Source organism: Salvelinus namaycush, chromosome 36 (genome assembly GCF_016432855.1).
Source record: "Salvelinus namaycush isolate Seneca chromosome 36, SaNama_1.0, whole genome shotgun sequence".
In the NCBI taxonomy this organism is placed as follows: Eukaryota; Metazoa; Chordata; class Actinopteri; order Salmoniformes; family Salmonidae; genus Salvelinus; species Salvelinus namaycush.
In genome coordinates, this window is record NC_052342.1 from 7,157,300 (window position 1) to 7,180,609 (window position 23,310).

At 43.1% G+C, this 23,310-nt stretch overlaps 1 protein-coding gene across 1 annotated transcript in view; it reads left to right on the plus strand.

Moving 5' to 3' along the window:
* LOC120030344 (neurexin-2-like) overlaps positions 1 to 23,310 on the plus strand; it is an 848,849-nt gene that overhangs the window by 148,617 nt on the left and 676,922 nt on the right. The gene's annotated exons all lie outside the window — the stretch shown is intronic.

A 23,310-nucleotide genomic window follows, 5' to 3' on the forward strand; every position in this document is an offset into this window, starting at 1 on the left:
AATGTGTGGTTTTATATGACACTCATCCCTTCCGTTATTACAGAGATAACACACAGCAACACCGGGTCCATGCTGTTCTCTTCAGCACCGAGATCCTATCCCTTCATCTTCAGAGTATTCCAATCTTATAGCTAACCCCTATAGCCTTGCCTCCTGCTCTCCCAGGTAGGATGATCTCCCCACAGACATTTATTACCATAATGAGATGAGCATAGGTTCACAGAGACATCCTGCACCATCTTTGAACGTTAACTGTACATGGGCTTTACTTTAAATGAAAGAGGGAGACGTATGCATTTAAAGTGGTCATGAACTGTAGTGTTATGGGCTATTAATATGCTTTGATTGACTGCTATTGCATCATATAACTGCAGGTGCCTGTGATCGGGAAAATCAAGTCTGAAATGACAAACTTCTAAAGCCTTTTTAAACCTCCAATACACTACACGCTTTGAATTTCTTCTCAAATTAAGATTGTAGATCTGTATGGCAATACGACTACGGGCATGTGATGTTGAAAAGCAATCTTTGTTATTATTCTTTTTGTAAACCCCAATGTAATTAAATGTGGTTTATGCAAAGAAGTTGGTTAGATTTCAGTGCAAATATAATGTTGTTCTTCACAGACAATAAATGAATATAAACAAAGAAATTTGCCACAAGGTGACGTTTATCCCAATTAGTGACAGCAGACAGAATTTATTCAAAAGATTAGTACTACCTATCAAGGGACTTTTTTTTGACAGTGTGTACATTCATTAACGTAGTCATATGTTATGTTGACAAACACAAATATCACCTCTTTTCCCCACATACCCAATAATGATGAGAGGATAAAGTATAATATACATTTATATTGCTTCAACTGCATCAGGGATCGCATACAGACGTTTCAGCTGAACAGCCTTCTTCAGGTTACACTATGTATTAAATTCTGTCATTGACATATCCCTAGCTCATACAGCAGTAAACCTATGGAAAAGAGAATATTCAGTATGTGGCAATATGCAAATGTCTATGGTCACAGTAGGGTTAAAATATGCATGGATATACATTGGCAGGACTACCAAAGAGGAATACAAATTAGCATGGTAATATACAGTTTGCTAATATCAGTGGTGTAAAGTACATAAGTAAAAATACTTTAAAGTACTACTTAAGTCGTTTTTGGGGGTATCTGTACTTTACTTTACTATTTATAGGGATGCACCGATATTACATTTTTGGCCGATACCGATAACCGATATTAAACATTTTAGCGGCCTTTTAAGCATTCTAGTACAGTTAAATAGTTGAAACACACACACATACACTGAACAAAAAGTTATTTTGTTGGCATTTACGTATGTCCCCATTACCAGTAAAACAATCAAAACGTATTTCTTTCACTTACTTGCTGAGCTTTCGTTCATTTGTTCAGTCGTTTCATTCTCAACCAGGATTTCATCATACATGTCAAGCAGTGAAGTTCCAGCTCTGTCTATCCGTGGCCTCTTCTGTCGTGGGTCCTCTTAGTCGGTGTGCACTGTGACTGTCTCCGTTTCCATCTTGTCCAGCTGTGTCTAACATTTCACGTTAACCCTGTTTCTTGTCTGCATCGAAGTAGCGGTCCTTGTACCTAGCGTCGAGCACGGTGGCGACACAGTAAAGAGGCTCAGAGAGAATGCCACCGAATCGCTTCTTCACAGCCTCTAGTAGAGTTAGTAGAGTTTTAACCCCAAGGTCTGCTGGCAGTTCTGTTGAGCAGGCGTTTCAATGCCATGACACAGGGTGTCACGTCTGCTGCAGACGCAGTTGACGAGCTTATTTCTCGAGTAAGTTGTTTGAATGGAGCTAGGAGTGTGTTCATGTTCAAGTTTCAAAACATGTTCTCAAATGCAATTAAAATGGCAGCAGCGGTATGAGAACCAGCACATTCTTGAGCATGCAATACGTCTTTCCTCGGTACGAATTCCTCATCGCCCCACTGTGCTGTCAGACTCAGCATATTCATGGGGCTGACATCGCTGGTCCAAATGTCAGTCGTGAAGCTAATAGCAGTGACGCCCATAGCAAGTAGCTCATGGATGTTCGTTTCAACAATACTGTGTAACTCCGGTAGAGCAACATCTTAAAAATAATGCCTACTTGGTAGTGTGTACCGGGGCTCGATGTGCTCAACCAGTCGATGAAAGCCAACATCATCCACGACAGAGAACAGTTGATTGTCAAGGGCAATGAATTCCATTATCTTGCCGTTAATGGATTTCGCCTTTTGAGTTGTCTCGCTGAAAATGTCTCTTTCAAATGACTGCTCGACATTAACTTGTTTAGTTGTTGGACGTGTGCGCTTAGTTATTTACTGCTTTTGTTCTAAATAGTCGCCAAACTTCTGGGGGTGATGCCTTTGCAGGACAGGAAAATGGTCTAATTCACGCACTGATCAAGAGAACATCCCTGGTCATCCCTACCTCCTCCAATCTGGCAGACTCACTAAACACACATTTCCTTCATAAATGATTAGTGTTGGAGTGTGCCCCTGTATCCGTAAATAAAATGTAAAAAAGAAAATGGTGCTGTCTGGTTTGCTTAATATAAGGAATTTGAAATAATTTATACGTTTACTTTTTCTTTTGATACTTAAATATATTTTAGCAATTACATTTACTTTTGATACTTAAGCATATTTAAAACCAAATCATTATTGACTTTTACTCAAGTACTTTTTTACTGAGTGACTTTCACTTTTACTTGAGTCATTTTCAATTAAAGTATCTTTACTTTTACTCAAGTATGAAAATTGGGTACTTGTTCCACCTCTCGCTAATCTGCTAAAATACTAACGGCTAACTTAAGTTAAGCTTGTTTTATAACACAAGTACTGCAATAAAACAGCTAAATACCACAACACGCCTAAAGTAGTTGTTGATTTGAACAGTCATCATTCGACTGGCTCCCTCTGTGGAGAGGATCAAAGGTGCGAATGTTTAATTGATCACACAATTCATATAGTTAAGTCTTTAACATCTCATTAACACCCGGTCACCCAAAATAATTGAACTACTTTTCAACCCAGTGTTTCTTCATCTCCTCTAGCTTCGCGTCGCAAAGTGTCTCAATAGTTTTTGCTCCTGAATAAGTCTGGAGACAGACAAAAATATTGAGGTTAAAGCCACATACACTTCTTGCATAACAAAAAATAATTTATGTTGAATATTGTACAGTCGTGGCCAAAAGTTTTGAGAATGACACAAATATGAATTTCCACAAAGTTTGCTGCTTCAGTGTCTTTAGATATTTTTGTCAGATGTTATTATGGAATACTGAAGTATAACTACAAGCATTTCATAAGTGTCAAAGGCTTTTATTGACAATTACATGAAGTTGATGCAGAGTCAATATTTGCAGTGTTGATCCTTCTTTTTCAAGACCTCTGCAATCCGCCCTGGCATGCTGTCAATTAACTTCTGGGCCACATCCTGACTGATGGCAGCCCATTCTTGCATAATCAATGCTTGGAGTTTGTCAGAATTTGTGGGTTTTTGTTTGTCCACCCGCCTCTTGAGGATTGACCACAAGTTCTCAATGGGATTAAGGTCTGGGGAGTTTCCTGGCCATGGACCCAAAATATCGAGGTTTTGTTCCCCGAGCCACTTAGTTATCACCTTTGCCTTATGTCAAGGTGCTCCATCATGCTGGAAAAGGCTGGTACCAAATTGTTCCTGGATGGTTGAGAGAAGTTGCTCTCGGAGGATGTGTTGGTACCATTCTTTATTCATGGTCACACAAAATTGTGAGTGAGCCCACTCCCTTGGCTGAGAAGCAACCCCACACATGAATGGTCTCAGGATGCTTTACTGTTGGCATGACACAGGACTGATGGTAGCGCTCACCTTGTCTTCTCCGGACAAGCTTTTTTCCGGATGCCCCAAACAATCGGAAAGGGGATTCATCAGAGAAAATGACTTTACCCCAGTCCTCAGCAGTCCAATCCCTGTACCTTTTGCAGAATATCAGTCTGTCCCTGATGTTTTTCCTTGAGAGAAGTGGCTTCTTTGCTGTCCTTCTTGACACCAGGCCATCCTCCAAAAGTCTTCGCCTCACTGTGTGTGCAGATGTACTCACACCTGCCTGCTGCCATTCCTGAGCAAGCTCTGTACTGGTGGTGCCCCGATCCCACAGCTGAATCAACTTTAGTAGACGGTCATGGCGCTTGCTGGACTTTCTTGGGCACCCTGAAGCCTTCTTCACAACAATTGAACCACTCTCCTTGAAGTTCTTGATGATCCGATAAATGGTTGATTTAGGTCCAATCATACTGGCAGTAATATCCTTGCCTGTGAAGCCCTTTTTGTGCAAAGCAATGATGACGGCATGTGTTTCTTTGCAGGTAAGCATGGTTGACAGAGGAAGAACAATGATTCCAAACACCACCCTCCTTTTGAAACTTCCAGTCTGTTATTTGAACTCAATCAGCATGACAGAGTGATCGTCAGCCTTGTCCTCGTCAACACTCACACCCGTGTTAACGAGAGAATCACTGACATAATGTCAGCTGGTCCTTTTGTGGCAGGGCTGAAATGCAATGGAAATGTTTTTGGGGGATTCAGTTCATTTGCATGGCAAAGAGGGACTTTGCAATTATTTGCAATTCATCTGATCACTCTTCATAACATTCTGGAGTATATGCAAATTGCCATCATATAAACTGAGGCAGCAGACTTCGTGAAAATTAATATTTGTGTCATTCTCAAAACTTTTGGCCACGACTGTAGGTGTCTATTGTAGTTTTCCATTCAACTTTAAAGGAGTATTGAAACTGCACAGCTTTCTCAGGATGACTAAACTCAGCATAAAAAGAAATGTCCCTTTTTCAGGACCCTGTCTTTCAAAGATAATTCGTAAAAATGCAAATAACTTCACAGATCTTCATTGTAAAGGGTTTTAACACTGTTTCCCATGCTTGTTCAATGAACCATAAACAATTAATGAACATACACCTGTGGAACGGTCGTTAAGACACTAACAGCTCACAGAAGGTAGGCAATTAAGGTCACAGTTATGAAATCTTAGGACAGGAAAGAGGCCTTTCTACTGATTCTGAAAAACACCAAAAGAAAGATGCCCAGGGTCCCTGCTCATCTGCGTGAACGTGCCTTAGGTATGCTTCAAGGAGGCATGAGGACTGCAGATGTGGCCAGGGCAATAAATTGCAATGTCCGTACTGTGAGTCGCCTAAGACAGCGCTACAGGGAGACAGGACGGACAGCTGATCATCCACGCAGTGGCAGACCACATGTAACAACACCTGCACAGGATTGGTACATCTGAACATCACACCTGCGGGACAGGTACAGGATGGCAACAACAACGGCCCAAGTTACACCAGGAACACACAATCCCTCCATCAGTGCTCAGACTGTCCGCAATAGGCTGAGAGAGGCTGGACTGAGGGCTTGTAGGCCTGTGGTAAGGCAGGTCCTCACCAGACATCACCGGCAACAATGTTGCCTATGGGCACAAACCCACCGTCGCTGGACCAGACAGGACTGGCAAAAAGTGCTCTTAACTGACGAGTCGCGGTTTTGTCCCACCATGGGCGATGGTCGGATTCGCGTTTATCGTCAAAGGAATGAGCGTTACACCGCCTGTACTCTGGAGTGGGATTGATTTGAAGGTGGAGGGTCCGGACTGAGCTTGTTGTCATTGCAGGCAATCTCAACGCTGTGCGTTACAGGGAAGACATCCTCCTCCCTCATGTGGTACCCTTCCTGCAGGCTCATCCTGACATGACCCTCCAGCATGACAATGCCACCAGCCATACTGCTCATTCTGTGCGTGTTTTGCCATGGCCAACGAAGAACCCGAATCTCAATCCCATTGAGCACGTCTGGGACCTGTTGGATCGGAGGGTGAGAGCAAGGGCCATTCCCCCCAGAAATGTCCGGGAACTTGCAGGTGCCTTGGTGGAAGAGTGGGGTAACATCTCACAGCAAGAACTGGCAAATCTGGTGCAGTCCATGAGGAGGAGATGCACTGCAGTACATAATGCAGCTGGTGGCCACATTTTGACCCCCCCTTTGTTCAGGGGCACATTCCATTTCTGTTAGTCACATGTCTCTGGAACTTGTTCAGTTTATGTCTCAGTTGTTGAATCTTGTTATAGTCATACAAATATTTACACATGTTAAGTTTGCTGAAGATTAACACAGTTGACAGTGAGAGGACATTTCTTGCTTTGTAGAGTTTATTTTCTGGGATACACATAGACACTCTGCAATCAGGGCTCCAGAGTGGCGCAATGGTATAAGGCACTGCATGTCAGTGCTAGAGGTGTCACTACAGACCCTGGTTAGATTCCAGGCTGTATCACAACAGGCTGTGACTGGGAGTTCCATAGGGCGGCGCACAATTGGCCCAGCGTCATCTGGGTTAGGGTTTGGACAGGCTAGGCCGTCATTGTAAATAAGAATTTGTTCTTAACTGACCTGCCTAGTTAAATAAAGGTTAAATAAAATTACAACATTTAAAAAATCACTCTGAAATTAGTTTCTCATCCTCTGACCTACAGTACTACTGTTTTATATGTTTGTGTCCTCCTATCACTCCGCAGAATACAGTAGTTTGAGAAAAGAAGAGTGCAGCACAAACCACCCAAAACGGATGGTTAAGTCATATTGTATCATCAATATATCATATGCTAGAGACAAGGTTTCCATTATCCACAGTGAAACGTATCGCAGTTGAAAGACCATCTGACAAATATTGTGAATAAAACATCCCGGGGATTCGCCATACTAACGTCATGGGCTGAATAATACAACTGCGATCAGCCCATTCGCTAATTCAAGAATTCACAGAGGGGCCGTGGGTGCTTTTGTGCTTGCCAGAGCATACCCGCAAAGGCAATGAGGCAAACGGAATAACATTATAGCGTTTGAAAGTGGGACCCGGCGAGCAGGTAACGGAGCACAGAACCCGATCGAGTGCATAACTAATGGACGCTGCTGCAAATGTCAGTACAGAGACTGAGGGCTAGGCAGAGCAAGAGGGCTGGTTAACCCAAGATCACACAGGATATATCATTCACCAGGCCCCTGACCAAAACAAAGGCTCATTATCTGCGCTGAGTGAAGTGAACGGAGACATGAAGGAAAGGGAACGTGACATCAAACGAAGTCATCGTTACACATGGCAACGGCATCTCGCTAGTCGTCGCGGTGACTGATTTAGTGTGGGGGGAAATAGTAGTGACATGTAGGTCTTCAGTATGTCATAATATGGGCTCAATTCAATCAAAGTGCAGTAGTTGCACAGTATTACGCATGTTATAAAAGGAAGTGACAGCACAGTGTGACAGATACTCCACCAACAATGGAAAGGAAGTGTACATGCTTTAGCCTCCACCAACACTTAGACGGGATTGGTTGAAAGGATCGTTCATGTCTGATGAATCAGGGACTTCCAGTATTGAATGTTTTGCGTGCACATTTCTCTTTAATACATAATCTGTGTGTTTGTCATCAACACATATGACTACATTAATGAATGTATACACTGTCAAAAAAAGTCCCTTGATAGGTAGTAATAATCTTTTGAATAAATTCCACCTTAGTACAGGTAGCAAGAGACTTTACTTCCTGTCAGAAAATTCCCCCAGCTCCATGCGGCGATAGATTTCTACAACAATGTCCCCACGAGGACTTCGAGAGAAAACAGAGGTCCTGTTTTGCTCTTCTAAACTGTGTGTGTGAGTGTGTGTGTTCTCCACAGGATACACATGTACAGCAGAATTTGTGATGGTAATATGGGATACCGCAGAATGTGTGATGGTAATATGGGATACCCCAGAATGTGTGATGGTAATATGGGATACCTCAGAATGTGTGATGGTAATATGGGATACCTCAGAGTGTGTGACGGTAAACAAGTTGCCTCCAAGAGTGTGATGATAATATAGTGTGTATAGTAAAGTAAAGAAGACAACACCAGCAACAAATCCCTGTGTTCATAAATAATTATGCACATACCCAGAGATTGTTCTCATGAGACTGGGGTTTAAGAATGACGCGTGTGTGTGTGTGTGTGTGTGTTTGCGCACGTGTGGTTACATGTGTGTGTATGCGTGCTCGAGGGTGCATGCGTGTGTGCGGTTGTGTGAGTTTACTGCATGAGTTCATGGTTGCATCACCCTCCTAATAATCCAAATATGATTTCAGCACACATATTTCATGCTTCAGTTCTGTGGGCTTAAATTGAATCTCGTAATTGGCAACAGTGTTATTGCTTTAACGAGAAAACAGACCGGCATTTCATAATCTACTTAGATTAATTGATCTGTAGGAATTTAATTCAACTGTTAATTTAATATACATTTTTCACTCTATACAACTGTGCGTATAGGCAATACGGTTTCCGTCTCCAATTAGGGTTGGAATAAGAGCTGTCACATGGTGATCACACACACATGACCCTCCAACTACACACACACACACACACACACACACACACACACACACACACACACACACACACACACCATCTCTCTCTAAACAGTGGTGGCGCTCCAGTGGGTCTTGGAGGCCCACACTAATCATGCCAAAACTCAACCAACGTCTTAATGTAGAAGGCCCCTAATCCAATCGGCCTCTGATCTCTGTCTCAGCGCCTTTCAGCTAATGATGATGTCATCCACATCCGTCCCAGTTCCTCATGGGAAAGGGAGAGGGGGGGATACCTAGTCAGTTGTACAACTGAATGCCTTCAACTTCCGCATTTAACCCAACCCCTCTGAATCAGAGGTGCAGGGGGGGGGGGGGGGGCTGCCTTAATCGACATCCACGTCTTCGGCGCCTGGGGAGGAGTGGGTTAACTGCCTTGGAACTAAGGCTTACTGCTGAGTGTTGCTCATTTCTATGTAACTGTAAAGGGACATTAATCATATGATTCAGCTCATAATCAATCAACAGTCAACAGTGATCAATATTTTTACTCAAATGCCAATCCTACTGCTAGTGCACAATATGTTGTCAAGTTCACCACTTTGTTGAGGGTCACGAGGAGAGGTCGTCAGCTAATTAAAATCTTCTTCACAATTGAATTGGATGTGACCACATCAGAAATCAGAACGTAATTATTCTGGTGTTTCCTTACCTTAGGGGTTATATGTGAACCTGAAGTGTCCGTATTTGACGCGACAGGATGCAATGTCTTCATAACGGAACACTTAGTCTTCCTGAATATTACAATGAAATGATTGGCAATGACATCATTGAAGATGCACTTTCTTAGGTAAATACACCACAGTACTGCCAGTTGTATTAATTTTACAGTGAAGAACAACGAGAATTGATATATACTATATGAAGGCATACCTATTAATAACCCAGTGTGATGGGTTTATTTGGTGCAACACTTTTCTCTGAAGCTTTAGCTCCGTTTCACTATGCGTCAGCGAGTGCAGTCAGTCAACAAAAAGTGAGTTTTATTCACAACTCTTTAAGTAACTGTTGCCAGGGTAAGGGAGGGATTTGTATGCTGTCTCGAATGGAGAGATTCTGTTTGATAAACATGCTTGGGGTTATATGCAATTATACGCATTAAACGCGCCTCCCTTACCCGACTCATCCTGTAATTCCTGCCCTGCTTCCTCTTCTTAATCATACATTCACTCTCTTCCCTGACGCACACACACACAAACAGATGTACACACACACAAACACATGCGCGCACAGGCACACACACACACTCAACTCTATTTTGCTTCAGGATCAACTCACTGCAATCTTAAAAGGCACTTCCTCTCTCTCTCTCGCTCTCTGTTTTCTGTCTCCATCTCGCTCTCTTTGTCTCGGTCTTCCTTCCTCCCACTCTCCGTCTCTCTCCCTCTCTCTCTCTCTCTGCCCTTAGAGTGTAGTCGAGGAAGCAGCATTACCACATTAGGGCATCACAAGGCATCTGCGCTGCTTTCACTGTGTTACATAAGACCACTGAGAATCACAACCATCCCAATTCACCTCACCCGTACTAATTGGTAGATTAATCAACTAATGCCAGGTATTAAGTGATCAGCTGAGTAATGTAATCAACACACTAGGCCTCAGTCATACAACAGAACAGTGACCACAGCCCATTAGCCCAGGGCCAGGACATTAAAGGATTAAGAGCCAATCCACATTTAAAGACAACAGCCTTCCAATCGCAAAGAGCCTATGCTAGGGCCTTGATGGGTGCAACTGTTTTAGCCCCTCACTCAGAAGCTCATTGAAAGGCAGCACTATATTGCACCCCAGAGGACCCTTCAGAGTGCCCTTCATAGAGAAGAAGTAGCATTGTGATTTTTCTCTTTCTCAAACGTTTCTCTCCCTTTTGTCCCCCATTTTTTTCTCTCCCTTTGTCTCATTTTCTCAAACTTTCTGTTTTTCTCTGTTTTCTCTCTCCTTTGGCTCTCTTTTCTGTCATTTTCTCTCCGCTGCCGACACTCCCTCTTAATGGGCTGTTATGGTTAATTAACCAGACATGGCTAACAAGTGTCTCCAGGCATATCTCAGCGTCCGTTACAGAGCTCTGATCGCCTCAATCAGTTGCATCCGAAACAACAATTAAAAAGAGAGGAAGAGGAACAACAATGGGGAGATGAATCCAATGGAACAAATGATCAAATCTGTAGTTTAAAACAGAATTTACGTGTTTGGGGGTGAGAGGATTATTCTGCATCGTGGAATGAAATATTGAATAGCCGATTCAAATATTCTAGGATTGAGAAAACGGAATAGGAGTTCAGGGATGAATCGTGTGGTCTGATTATTGGTGTTACATTGCATCCTGTCTGCTGTGAATGATGTATCCATAGGCTGAAGTGATTCAAATGAGTTAAAATGAACATTCAACGTTCTGTGAAGTATACTTACACAAACGGCGCACACCAAAAGTAGATATCTGATGTTACACGGATGGATCTGTTCTGATGAACGTATACTCTCCATTAAAATACTAATACGTGGATGATGTAAGAGGGTAAAATATCCTTATATTTGAAGACATACACATACTGTACTTTAATATCAGAGCTTGGTTAAATGTTGTGAGCTAGATGTAGGCCTACAACACATTTATTTGTCAATTTGATTATTTATGTACATATGTTCTTAGTTGTAATATTTCCTCAGGGAAAGGAAACGATCTGTGTTTTGTGAGCCCCCATGTAGCAGCTGACAGACCCAGCACAACAAATTCTATCGTTGCAGGCCAAAATTAGGGACACAGATAGCATTTTGATTTTTTTTTTAAATCGAATAATGTTTAATGAAATCAACAATCAAAACGGGACTATTTGTCAATGACATATCTCAGATCTGCCGACTACAAGAGTGTCTCATTATTGGAGAAGAGAGGCTGTCATCAGACCTAAACAACCCAGACACATCATCAGCTTCAAGACTTCTGATTGGCTGTGCAATGGAAGCATTTTTAACTGCCACTAGCCACCACTGTATGTTGCTGAAATTATATGTGATTGTTTGAGTATTTTATCGCTGTGTGTGTGTGTGTGTGCATGTGTGTGTGAGTGCCCGTTTGAGGTATGAGTGTGTGTAGAAGTGTGTGTGTCTCTGTGTGTGTGTGTGTGTGTGTGTGTGTGTGTGTGTGTGTGTGTGTGTGTGTGTGTGTGTGTGTGTGTGTGTGTGTGTGTGTGTGCGCGTGTGTCACACTTATGTGTTTATGACTCCAGAGAGGTATGGGCTGACGGGTGCAACGGGGGATTTGGTGAATCAAGAGGCTGCAGTCTCAGCATTGAGCCGTGGGGATTAGACAGGGAAGCTGGGGCCAAGGAGGGAGGCATGCAGGGTGGGAGGAAGGGAGAGAGGTGAGGTGCACAAGGAGCAGGTGATCAGTGGGTGAAGTGCTGGTGAAACGCAGGGAGTAGTGGTGGGACACGATTAGTCTCAAACCAGACCCTAGGCAATCTGTAGCATTTGAAAATTGTGGGAGGCAACGCGGATGTCTAGAGAGACTAGGTCACAATCACAGACAGGCAAACAGAGAGTCAAGGTCATTACTAGCAACACACGCGCTCATGCAGAGATACACACACACACATAGACCCACAGCCCCTATCTTATCAAGGCTATGTGTATGTAACACTGCGACGTGACATATTTGCTTTGAAACACCAACCTGCAGTTGTTGTGTTAGACACTAACCTGAACTTCTAATAGCAGTGTGTAACACACACTGAGTATATAAAACATTAAGAGCACCTGCTCTTTCCATTAAATAAACTGACCAGGTGAATCCAGGTGAAAGCTTTGAACCCTTATTGATGTCACTTGTTATATCCCCTCAATCAGTGTAGGTTAAAACTTCTTACGGCTGGGATCCCGTTAATGGGATCGATATGACAACAGCCAGTGAAAGTGCAGGGCGCGAAATTCAAAACTACAGAAATCTCATAATTAAAATTCCTCAGACATGCAAGTATTTTACACCATTTTAAAGATAAACTTGTTGGTAATCCCACTACAGTGTCCGATTTCAAAAAAGCTTTACGACGAAAGCACAACATATCATTATGTTATGTCAGTACCTAGTCACAGAAAAACACAGCCATTTTTCCAGCCAAAGAGAGGAGTCACAAAAAGCAGAAATAGAGATAAAATTAATCACTAACCTTTGATGATCTTCATCAGATGACACTCATAGGACTTCATGTTACACAATACACATATGTTTTGTTCGAATAAAGTTCATATTTATATCCAAAAATCTCAGTTTACATTGGCGCGTTATGTTCAGTAATGTTTTGCCTCCAAAACGTCCGGTGATTTTGCAGAGAGCCACATCAATTTACAGAAATACTCATAATAAACATTGTTAAAAGATACAAGTATTATACATGTAACTTTAGATAAACCTCTCCTTAATGCAACCGCTGTGTCAGATTTCCCAAAAACTTTACGGAAAAAGCACACCATGCTATAATCTGAGTACAGCGCTCAGAGCCCAAACAAGCCATGAAGATATCCGCCATGTTGTGGAGTCAACAGATGTCAGAATAGCATTATAAATATTCACTTACCTTTGATGATCTTCATCAGGAATCCCAGTTCGACAATAAATGTTTGATTTGTTCCATAAAGTCCATCATTTATGTCCAAATATCTCCTTTTTGTTTGCGCGTTCAGTACACAATCCAAACTCACGACACGCGGGCAAGTCCATGCAAAAGTTCAGACAAAAGTCATAATACAGTTCGTAGAAACATTTCAAACGAAGTATAGAATCAAAACTTTAGGATGTTTTTAACATAAATCTTCAATAATGTTCCAACCGGAGAATTCTTTTGTCTTCAGAAATGCAATGGCACGCAAGCTAACTCTCTCACATGAACGCGCATGGTCAGCTCATGGCACTCTGCCAGACCACTGACTCAAAGAGCCCTCATTCCCCCCTCCTTCAGAGTAGAAGCATCAAACAAGGTTCTAAAGACTGTTGACATCTAGTGGAAGCCGTAGGAAGTGCAATATGACCAATATCCCACTGTTTATTCGATAAGTGATTAGTTGAAAACCTACAAACCTCAGATTTCCCACTTCCTGGTTGGATTTTTTCTCAGGTGTTTGCCTGCCATATGAGTTCTGTTATACTCACAGACATCATTCAAACAGTTTTAGAAACTTCGGAGTGTTTTCTAATATGCATATATTAGCAACTGGGCCTGAGTAGCAGGCAGTTTACTCTGGGCACCTTATTCATCCAAGCTACTCAATACTGCCCCCAGCCATAAGAAGTTTAAAGAAGGATTTTTATGCTTCGAGACAGTTGAGACATGGATTGTGCATGTGTGCCATTCAGAGGATGAATGAGTAAGACAAAATATTTAAGTGCCTTTGAACAGGGTATGGTAGTAGGTGCCAGGCACACCGGTTAGTATTAAGCACTTCAACTCTGCTGGGTTTTTCACGCTCAACAGTTTCCCGTGTGTATCAAGAATGGTCCACCACCTGTATGACATCCCACAACTGTGAGAAGCATTGGAGTCAACATGGGCCAGCATCCCTGTGGAACGCTTTCAACACATTGTGGAGTCCACGCCTGACGAACTGAGGCTGTTCTGAGGGCAAAAGGAGGTGCAACTCCAATATTAGGAAGGTGTTCCAAATGTTTTGTACACTCAGTGTATTCTATTCATACCAACATTCAACACATTGTATACTACATTTACTAAGGGCGGCAGGTAGCCTAGCGTTTAACCCTTGTTGTAACGCTCTGGGTGTCGGGGGTGTGAAGTCAGGCGCAGGAACAACAGAGAGTTCAATATAGTGCTTTTAATGCACACACGGTAAACAATGTCCCCACGAAAACACTGGGTGTAACAAAACAAATGTCCCATACACGGGGGACAAAAACCCAGTCCAAATATACTCTAATGAACGCAACAAACAAATACGTTCGTCTACTCCCGAATCCCAATGTACAACTGAATCAATCCCGCACAAAGAAACGTACGGGCTGGCTGACTAATAAAGCCCAACTAATGATAATCACCTCCACACAGGTGTAACAAATAAACACATAAGGAGGGGGAGGAAAAAGAGTCAGTGGCAGCTAGTAGGCCGGCGACGACGAGCGCCGAGCGCCACCCGAACGGGAAGGGGAGTCACCTTCGGTCGGAGTCGTGACACTTGTGTAGTCTTAACATTCTGTATACTCCCCTTGTCCTAATGGTCAAAAAACCCGCCTTTACTAAAAAAAAGCAGCTTAATTAAATTTTAAACCCCAAATCTATTTTGCATGAAGAAACAACCTGTCAATCATCAAACTTTGTGAATATCTGGGTTTTCCCTCTTCACAATGCAGAAAGGCTGCGGACACCACTCGTTTTTATTACAACACACCTGTCATTGTTTTCTTTACTAAAGTAGAGGTTTATTATTATTATTATTATGCTAAAGGTACTGCATAGGTGTAAACATACATTTTTTTTGCAAGAGATTGCACTTGTATAGCCTAAGAAAATAGCAGAAATGTGCAGAAAGTAGATTTGAATACATTTTATTGAAGGGAAACAATGACAGTCTTGAACTTTTTTGGCAACATAGTGATACATTCTTATATACTATACAATGAGGATTTCAACTACAAAATACTAGTCTATTCCCATTTTTTTTTTACCATTGTCCCCACCCACAAGGTGTATAAACAACAACAATAAATACGAATAAAATAAGATAATAGATACAAAACAAAAAAGTGAAGAACATAAATCAATCAACTCTAATTAGCACATGTAGGACAGTATGCAAGTGTGTGCATGGACTATGCAGATGTATTTCTCACAAGTGCAGCACATAGTATTTGTTTTACAGTCCTTCTTTGGGGAGCAGAATTGGCATCTTCTCCTCTTGCCAGCCCCAGCTGCAGCCTCAGGTGGATCAGGACAAGATTCAGACCCCTGAACAGCTTTCACAAGTGCTGTGGAGGCTGCTGTGCAGGGGAGGCGCTCCCTTCTTTGATTGTGTGGGGTCACAAGTGCCTTTCCCAGCTGCTCCAGGAACACCCTCCTCTTGTTCTGCTTATCAGGCATCCAGGTAGGGTTGAACTTGTTCCATATCACAAAGGCATTGTATGAGGACACGATGATGTTATGGAAGATGACCAGGGGCCAGCGGGCAGTCATCCTCCTGCAACTGTAAGTTCCAATCACCTTGTCCAGGTTGTTCACGCCTCCTTTGTAGTGGTTGTAGTCCAGGATGATGGCTGGCTTCCTGTCCTCACGATCACTGATCTCAGCCATTTTGTGCAGTGTGCTCAGGAGGACCACATTCTTGTTCCTCTTTGGGAGGTAAGAACCTAGAGTGGTGGTGGGGGTGAAGGAAAACTTTGATGAGAAGGCCTCTCTCCCCCTTGTTGCGAGGAGTGCAGGCGGGTGTGCGTGTGCGTGAGCGTGTGCACGTGTGTTTGTCTTTGTGGTGTGTAAATGATTTTATATCTTCCGGGTCAAAAATGACCCTAAGACAATCTTTGTACCCTGGTGGTGTACAGCTTTTATGGAAATATCAACAGAGGCGATGTTTCACTTTTTCTAATGTTGGGGTCACTCTAGGAAAATTCCTCAAATTTGAAGTTGAAAAAATATAATTTAGGGGGTTTTCTCTGCTGTTAAACATAGTGGCGGATCATTTTTGACCCTTAAGACAACACAAGGGTTAAGAGCATTGGGCCAATAACTGAAAGGTCACTGGTTTGAATGCTTGAGCCAGCAAGGTGTAATAATCTGCTGTTCTGGCCTTGTGCAAGGCAGTTAACCCGCAACAACAAATGATCCCCAGTTACTGATGACATGAAGAGGGAGGTTGGGTTAAATGTGGAAGACACATTTTGGTTGAATGCATTCAGTTGTGCAACTGACTAGGTATCCCCTTTCCCTATAGGTTTAATTAGGGAAGGCTAGAGTGCATACCTTCCAACACAATGCTTGTAGCAGTATAACAGAATGCCAGGGGCAGTATAGCAGAATGCCAGGGGCAGTATAAACATGTGTTTACCAGCAGCCTCAGTTGTATTCACTACAAGTTTTTCTCTGAATATAGAATTTGGCTGATAATAAATCTTAAGTGTCTATGGCTGGAATGTTTTGGTGGAAGTCAGTGGGTATCTATCCAGACTGGCATATGGGCTAACCTGACTGGAGCTCCCGTGTCCCCAGGATATAGCCGAAGAAAGGGGAGAGCACGCACGGACTCATGCACGGACGGACATGCATGCATACAAGAATGCGCCTCCAATTTCCACTTACTGTACATACAGGAAGACATACAGACAATCTTTTGCCTCTCTATTCCTCCACATATTTTGGTATTTTGTGGTATTTTATTAGGATCCCTGTTAGCTGTTGCGAAAGCAGCAGCTACTCTTCCTGGGGTCCACACAACATGAAACATGACATAATACAAAACATTAAATTGACAAGAACAGCTCAAGGAGAGAAATATATAGACTTTCTCTCAACTGCACTTGAAGTTGTTGCACAAAAAAACTATCCAATTTGTGTCACAGAAAGCCCTCATACAGAGACTTGAAAGCCCTCATACACAGACTAAAAAGCTATGTGAAAGTGTTATTCTCAACAGTTTATTACACCAGTTGGTAAGCTGGCCATCTTCTAATTTGGCTCGGGGTAGGGTGAAGTTACCCCTCTACGCTGATCTTGGGTAATTTTTGCATTTTCGTTTTCGGATTTGGGGAGGGAAGCTGATCCTAGATCACTGTTCTGACTCTGTTTGCAGGTCTGTAGTTCCTTGTGCTAAACCACATCTCAAAATACTATAGGTTCCGGTTCTGGAATCCAGACGCCCAACTGCCTGTCACTGTTAACAGGCAATAAGGTCCCCTCCCTCCCTCTTTCTCTCTCTCCCCCTCCCTCTCCTCTCCTCCTTCTCCCAGATACAACAGAGCAGATGTTGGAAAACAAGGGTGATCAAATCCAATTTTATTTGTCACATTTGCCGAATACAGCAGGTGTAGACCTTAACGTGAAATGCTTACTTACAAGACCTTAACCAACAGTGCTGTTCAAATAGAGTTAAGAAAGTATTTACTAAATAAACAAAAGTCATTTTTAAAATAAAAAGTAACAATAAAATGACATAACAATAACAAGGCTATATACAGGGGGTACCGGTATCAAGTCAATGTGCGGGGTACCGGTTACTCGAGGTAATTTGTAAGTAGGGGTAAAGTGACTATGCATAGATAATAAACAGCAAATAGCAGCAGTGTAAAAAATAAAGGATGGGGGTCAATGTAAATAGTCCAGGTGGCCATTTGATTAATTATTCAGCAGTCTTATAGCTTGGGGGTAGAAGCTGTTAAGAAGCCTTTTGGACCTAGACTTGACGCTCCGGTACCGCTTGCCATGCAGTAGCAAAGAGAACAGTCTATGACTTGGGTGACTGGAGTATTTACAATTTTTGGGGCCTTCCTCTGACACTGCCTAGTATATGGGTCTTGGATGGAAGGAAGCTTGGCCCCAAGAATGTATTGGGCCGTATTCACTACCCTCTGTAGTGCCTTGCGGTCGGATGCCGAACAGTTGCCATACCAGGTGATGATGCAACTGTTCAGGATGCTCTCGATAGTGCAGCTGTAGAACTTTTTGAGGATCTGGAGACCCATGCCAAATCTTTTTCAGTCTCCTGAGGGGGAAAAGATGTTGTCGTGCCCTCTTCACAACTGACTTGGTGTGTTTGGACCATGATAGTGTGTTGGTGATGTGGACACCAAGGAACTTAACTCAACCCCCTCCACTACAGCCCGTCAATCATAATGGGGGCCTGTTCGGCGCCCCTTTTCCTGTTGTCCACAATCTTCTCCTTTCTCTTGCTCACATTGAGGGAGAGGTTGTTGCCCTGGCACCACACTTCCAGGTCTCTGACTTCCTCCCTATAGGCTGTCTCATCGTTGTCGGTGATCAGGCATACCACTGTTGTGTCGTCAGCAAACTTAAGGATGGTGTTGGAGACGTACTTGACCACGCAGTCGTGGGTGAACAGGGGCACAGAAGGGGACTAAGCATGCACCCCTGAGGAGCCCCAGTGTTGAGGATCAGTGTGGCAGATGTGTTGTACTCTTACCACCTGGGGTCAGCCCGTCAGGAAGTCCAGGATCCAGTTGCAGAGGGAGGTGTTTAGTCCCAGGGTCCTTAGCTTAGTGATGAGCTTTGTGGACACTATGTTGTTGAACGCTGAGCTGTAGTCAATGAACAGCATTCTCATATAGATGTTCCTTTTGTCCAGGTGGGAAAGGGTAGTTTTTAGTGTGATTGAGATTGCGTCACCTGTGGATCTGTTTGGGCGTTATGCAAATGGAGTGGGTCTAGGGTTTCCGCGATGATGGTGTTGATGTGAGCCATGACCAGCCTTTCAAAGCACTTTCAAAGCACTTCCTGACTACCGACGTGAGTGCTACGAGGTGGTAGTCATTTAGGTAGGTTACCTTCACATTCTTGGGCACAGGGACTACGGTGGTCTGCTTGAAGCATGTAGTTATTACAGAATCAGTCAGGGAGAGGTTGAAAATGTCATTGAAATAATTTGCCAGTTGGTATGCGCATGTTCTGAGTACACCCTGGTAATCCGTCTGACCCAGCGGTCTTGTGAATGTTGACCTGTTTAAAGGTCTTGCTCACATCGGCTAAGGAGAGCGTGATCACACAGTCGTCCGGAACAGCTGGTGCTCTCATGAATGCTTCAGTGTTGCTTGCCTTGAAGCGAGCATGAAAGGCATTTAGCTCATCTGGTAGGCTCGCATCACTGGGCAGCTTGTGACTGGGTTTCCCTTTGTAGTCCATTATAGTTTGCAAGCCCTACCACATCCGACGAGCGTCAGAGCCGTGGAGTAGTAGGATTCAATCTTAGTCCTGTATTGATACTTTGCCTGTTTGATGGTTCATCCGAGGGCATAGCAGGATTTCTTGTAAGCATCCGGATTAGTGTCCCACTCCTTGAAAGCTCCGCTCTGTGCGGGTGTTGCCTGTAAGCCTTGACTTCCGGTTTGGATATGTCTGTATGGTCACTGTGGGGACGACATCGTCGATGCACTTATTGATGAAGCTGGTGACTGAGGTGGTATACTCCTCAATGCCATTGGATTAATTCCAGAACATCCAGTCTGTGTTAGCAAAACAGTCCTGTAGCGTACCATCCACGTAATCTGACCACATCCGTATTGAGTGAGTCACTGGTACTTCCTGCTTTAGATTTTTCTTGTAAGTAGGAATCGGGAGGATAGAATTATAGTCAGATTTGCCAAATGGAGGGCAAGGGAGAGCTTTGTATGCGTCTATGTGTGTGGAGTAAAGGTGGTCTAGATTTTTTTCCTCTGGTTGCACATTTGACATGCTGGAAGAAATGAGGTAAAACGAATTTAAGTTTACCTGCATTAATGTCCCCAGCCACTAGGAGTGCCGCTTCTGGATGAGCATTTTCTTGTTTGCTTATGGCCTTATACAACTTGTTGAGGTCTTACTGCCAGCATGAGGTTTGTGGTGGTAAATAGACGGCTACGCATAATATTGATGAGAACACTCTAGGTAGATAGTGTGGTCTACAACTTATCATGAGGTACTCCCGAGTGGCACAGCTGCCTAAGGCACTGCATCGGGAGTCCCATAGGGTGGCGCACAATTGGTCCAGTGTCGTCTGGGTAACGGTTTGGCCGGGGTAGGCCGTCATTGTAAATAAGAATTTGTTCTTAACTGACTTGCATAGTTAAATAAATAAAAATAAAAGTTGAGCAATACCTCAAGACTTCTTTATTATCAGACTTTGCGCACCAGCTGATATTAACAAATAGACACCCCTCGTCTTACCAGCCGTAGCTGCTCTGTCCTGCCAATGCATGGAAAAGCCAGCCAGCTCTATATTATCTGTGTCGTCGTTCAGCCACGATTTGGTGAAACATTAGATGTTATTTTTTAATTTCCCTTTGGTAGGATAGTCTCGACCGCAGATCATCAAGTTTGTTTTCCGGTGATTGCACGTTGGCCAGTAGAACTGATGGTACTGGCAATTTACTCACTCGCCTCCGAATCCTCACAAGGCACAAAGGTGTGGCATCAAATATAACAGTTACATTATTACATAGCCACTATATCAGTTTGGGGCGAGGGGGGGGGAAAGGAGGTTGACTTTGACGTCGCCTCATTTTCTCAATATTTTCCCTCACTCCCAAAGCAAGATATGGATCGTGACATGCCTTTGAGGTGTGTTACTGTCAATCACTATTTCAGCTTCACCTAACTGAACAGCTGATTTGTACTTAGTAGTTCACTAACTTAGGATGTGATGCGTGATCTTATCACGACAGAGACAGGGCAGATGGATCATAACTTTTCAAGGGTAAAAAGTCTGAAACGGTACCCTATTCACTATATCGTGTACTACTTCTGACCAGAACCCATAGGAAATAGGCTACAATGTTGGACACAGCCAGACGTTCTCCTAACCAGAAGCTAAAATTGTGTAAGAAAGTGTAAACAACGATTCCAACAATTCCAACAATTCCAGTAAATGCATCTGTACCTACGGTGGTGCTCTTATTGACAGTTCCAATAAAATACGTTCTCTCATACTCTTTCGACTTAAGCACCATCAAACATTTACAACTCTCTCGGGTCATTTCAAAGAAACTAAACAATTACGCCCCATCAATATTGTACACAGCTTGTTAATTACAGAGTCCTAATACGAGTCGGAATCACACCACTATTCTACAGTAGCTCTCTCCCTCAGTCTGTCAGCAAGCTAGAGCTAACCCAGAATTATCAGTAGCAGGGTAGGCCTGTCATGTCTCCCTGTGTTCGTCAAGCTTCATTAGTACAACACAAATTGAGGCAAAACTCTACAGAGAGGGAGAGTCCGACCTGAGAAAAAAGGCAACATCAAATTGACGGACAAGATGTTGCCCTTCTATTAGTATTCCCCATGCTCAGATATTGACTGACTCCCTCGGTCCTTCCCCTCCAGGCGAGTGTTGTAAGCGGTACCCAACAGTGATTGACCTGCTCCTCTCTCCGAATCGCGCTTTAAGGGGAGAGCTTGGTTCATTAGTGAAGGATACATGATGTGTGTTAGAGGATAATTGGACATTGTTTGCATGACTTTTTCATGCGTATTCCTCTCCCTCTGTGGGTGGTATGACTGGAGGTTTTGAAAAAGCTGTGTTTGGGTCCTCAATCGTGGTCTAGAGTCATTAGAATCTAAAATCCTGTGTGGTGGACAAGGAAAAGGGGTAAAAATGGGATTGAGATAAATTGACATTCCGATTACTGGGGAAAAGACAACTGTTTTGAAGACCTTATGTAGTGTTTAATAACTGCCCATAATTGAATTACTCATAGGGTTTTCTATACCGTATGTCTTTGTCCCTGAGATACCCAACTCAACCCTTCTTAGTTTCCTCCACAAAAACGCATATCACCCCACCACACGCATAGCAATCACACTCACAATTCCCCCTCGTCTCTAATTCCCTTTCCCTCTCTACAGCGCTACTCCCATAGAGAATGATAGAGGCCTCTAGTGACTAAAGGCTGTTTTAGCGTGGGCTGCGCCATTGAGGGCTGCCACCATTTTAATGTAGTCAACTGGGTGGGACTTCCAACTTCATTGGCTGATTTTCCTGGTGACCCTGTTGGAGTCAAGTCCAACCGGGACGTCAGGAGGGATCAGCCAATCGTGAAGAAAACATACTACTTTAAAATTGAGATAGCCTTAATGGCGCTGCCCATGCTGTCACAGATGCCATAATGGCACAGATGATGAGGCCTTTTTTCATCTCTATGGCTACTCCTCACAGGAGGCCATACCCCAGGTTAATTTCCTCCCTCCCTGAATCCCATTTAATAGACTATATTCAGAGTGAAGCAGTCATTCCCCGTTAGCGGTTAGCAGGGTGATGTACTGTACTGTATGTCCTGTGTTTTGTTAGCTCTGCCTGGGTCTAAGCGCTGCTTGGCTGCCTGCAGGGCCTATGGTCGTCAGTTCCTCAGCTATCAAAGAGACAGTTACCAAACACAGCTGCAGAAGAACAGAGGGAGGGGACTGCTACAGAGCGACAGACTTACAACTGGAATGAGGGAAAGGAGTGATACAGATACAAAGACAGCAAGGAAAGAGATGAAGCAAGAGAAAGATAGATGCAACGGAGACAGACAGCTCCCTCCCCCTTATCTTCTCTAAATAGTGGAGATTTGGTCTTGCGTTCGACCCTGAACTTCAACATGTTTTGATTTGTTCAATATGACCATGAGAATTTTTCCACCAGTTCTCCTCAATAACTCAAAACACCTCAAGTACATTTAAATGCTTTTCACCTTGATGTACAATGTTTTGGCTGGAATTTGCTAGATTTTAATAATTCATCTCAGGTTGAGGCTCTCCAGGTTCATTGTTTGACATGAATTTTAGATGAGTAGTTAACAGGTTTCAATGTTTATCAGTGAAAAATAAAACATTTGCTCAGGCATATTCGAATACATTTGGATTTGGCAAGTGAGTTTTACTAAGGTACGCTATTCATAATTCACTCTGAATATAATCCTTCTGAATATGAAATTCAACTTGATACACACACTTTCTCTTACATACACACACAATCGCACATCCACACACAAGACATCGTCAAGAACTATTTGAAAACGGAGGTAGAGACATAACGCTGAAAAGTTATTTAGTGACCAAACGAGAGATTACACACGGATGAAATTACCCGACATATTGAATGACATGCACTTGTCTTTTTCCCACAGATAGATCCATGTTCCGTAGATCC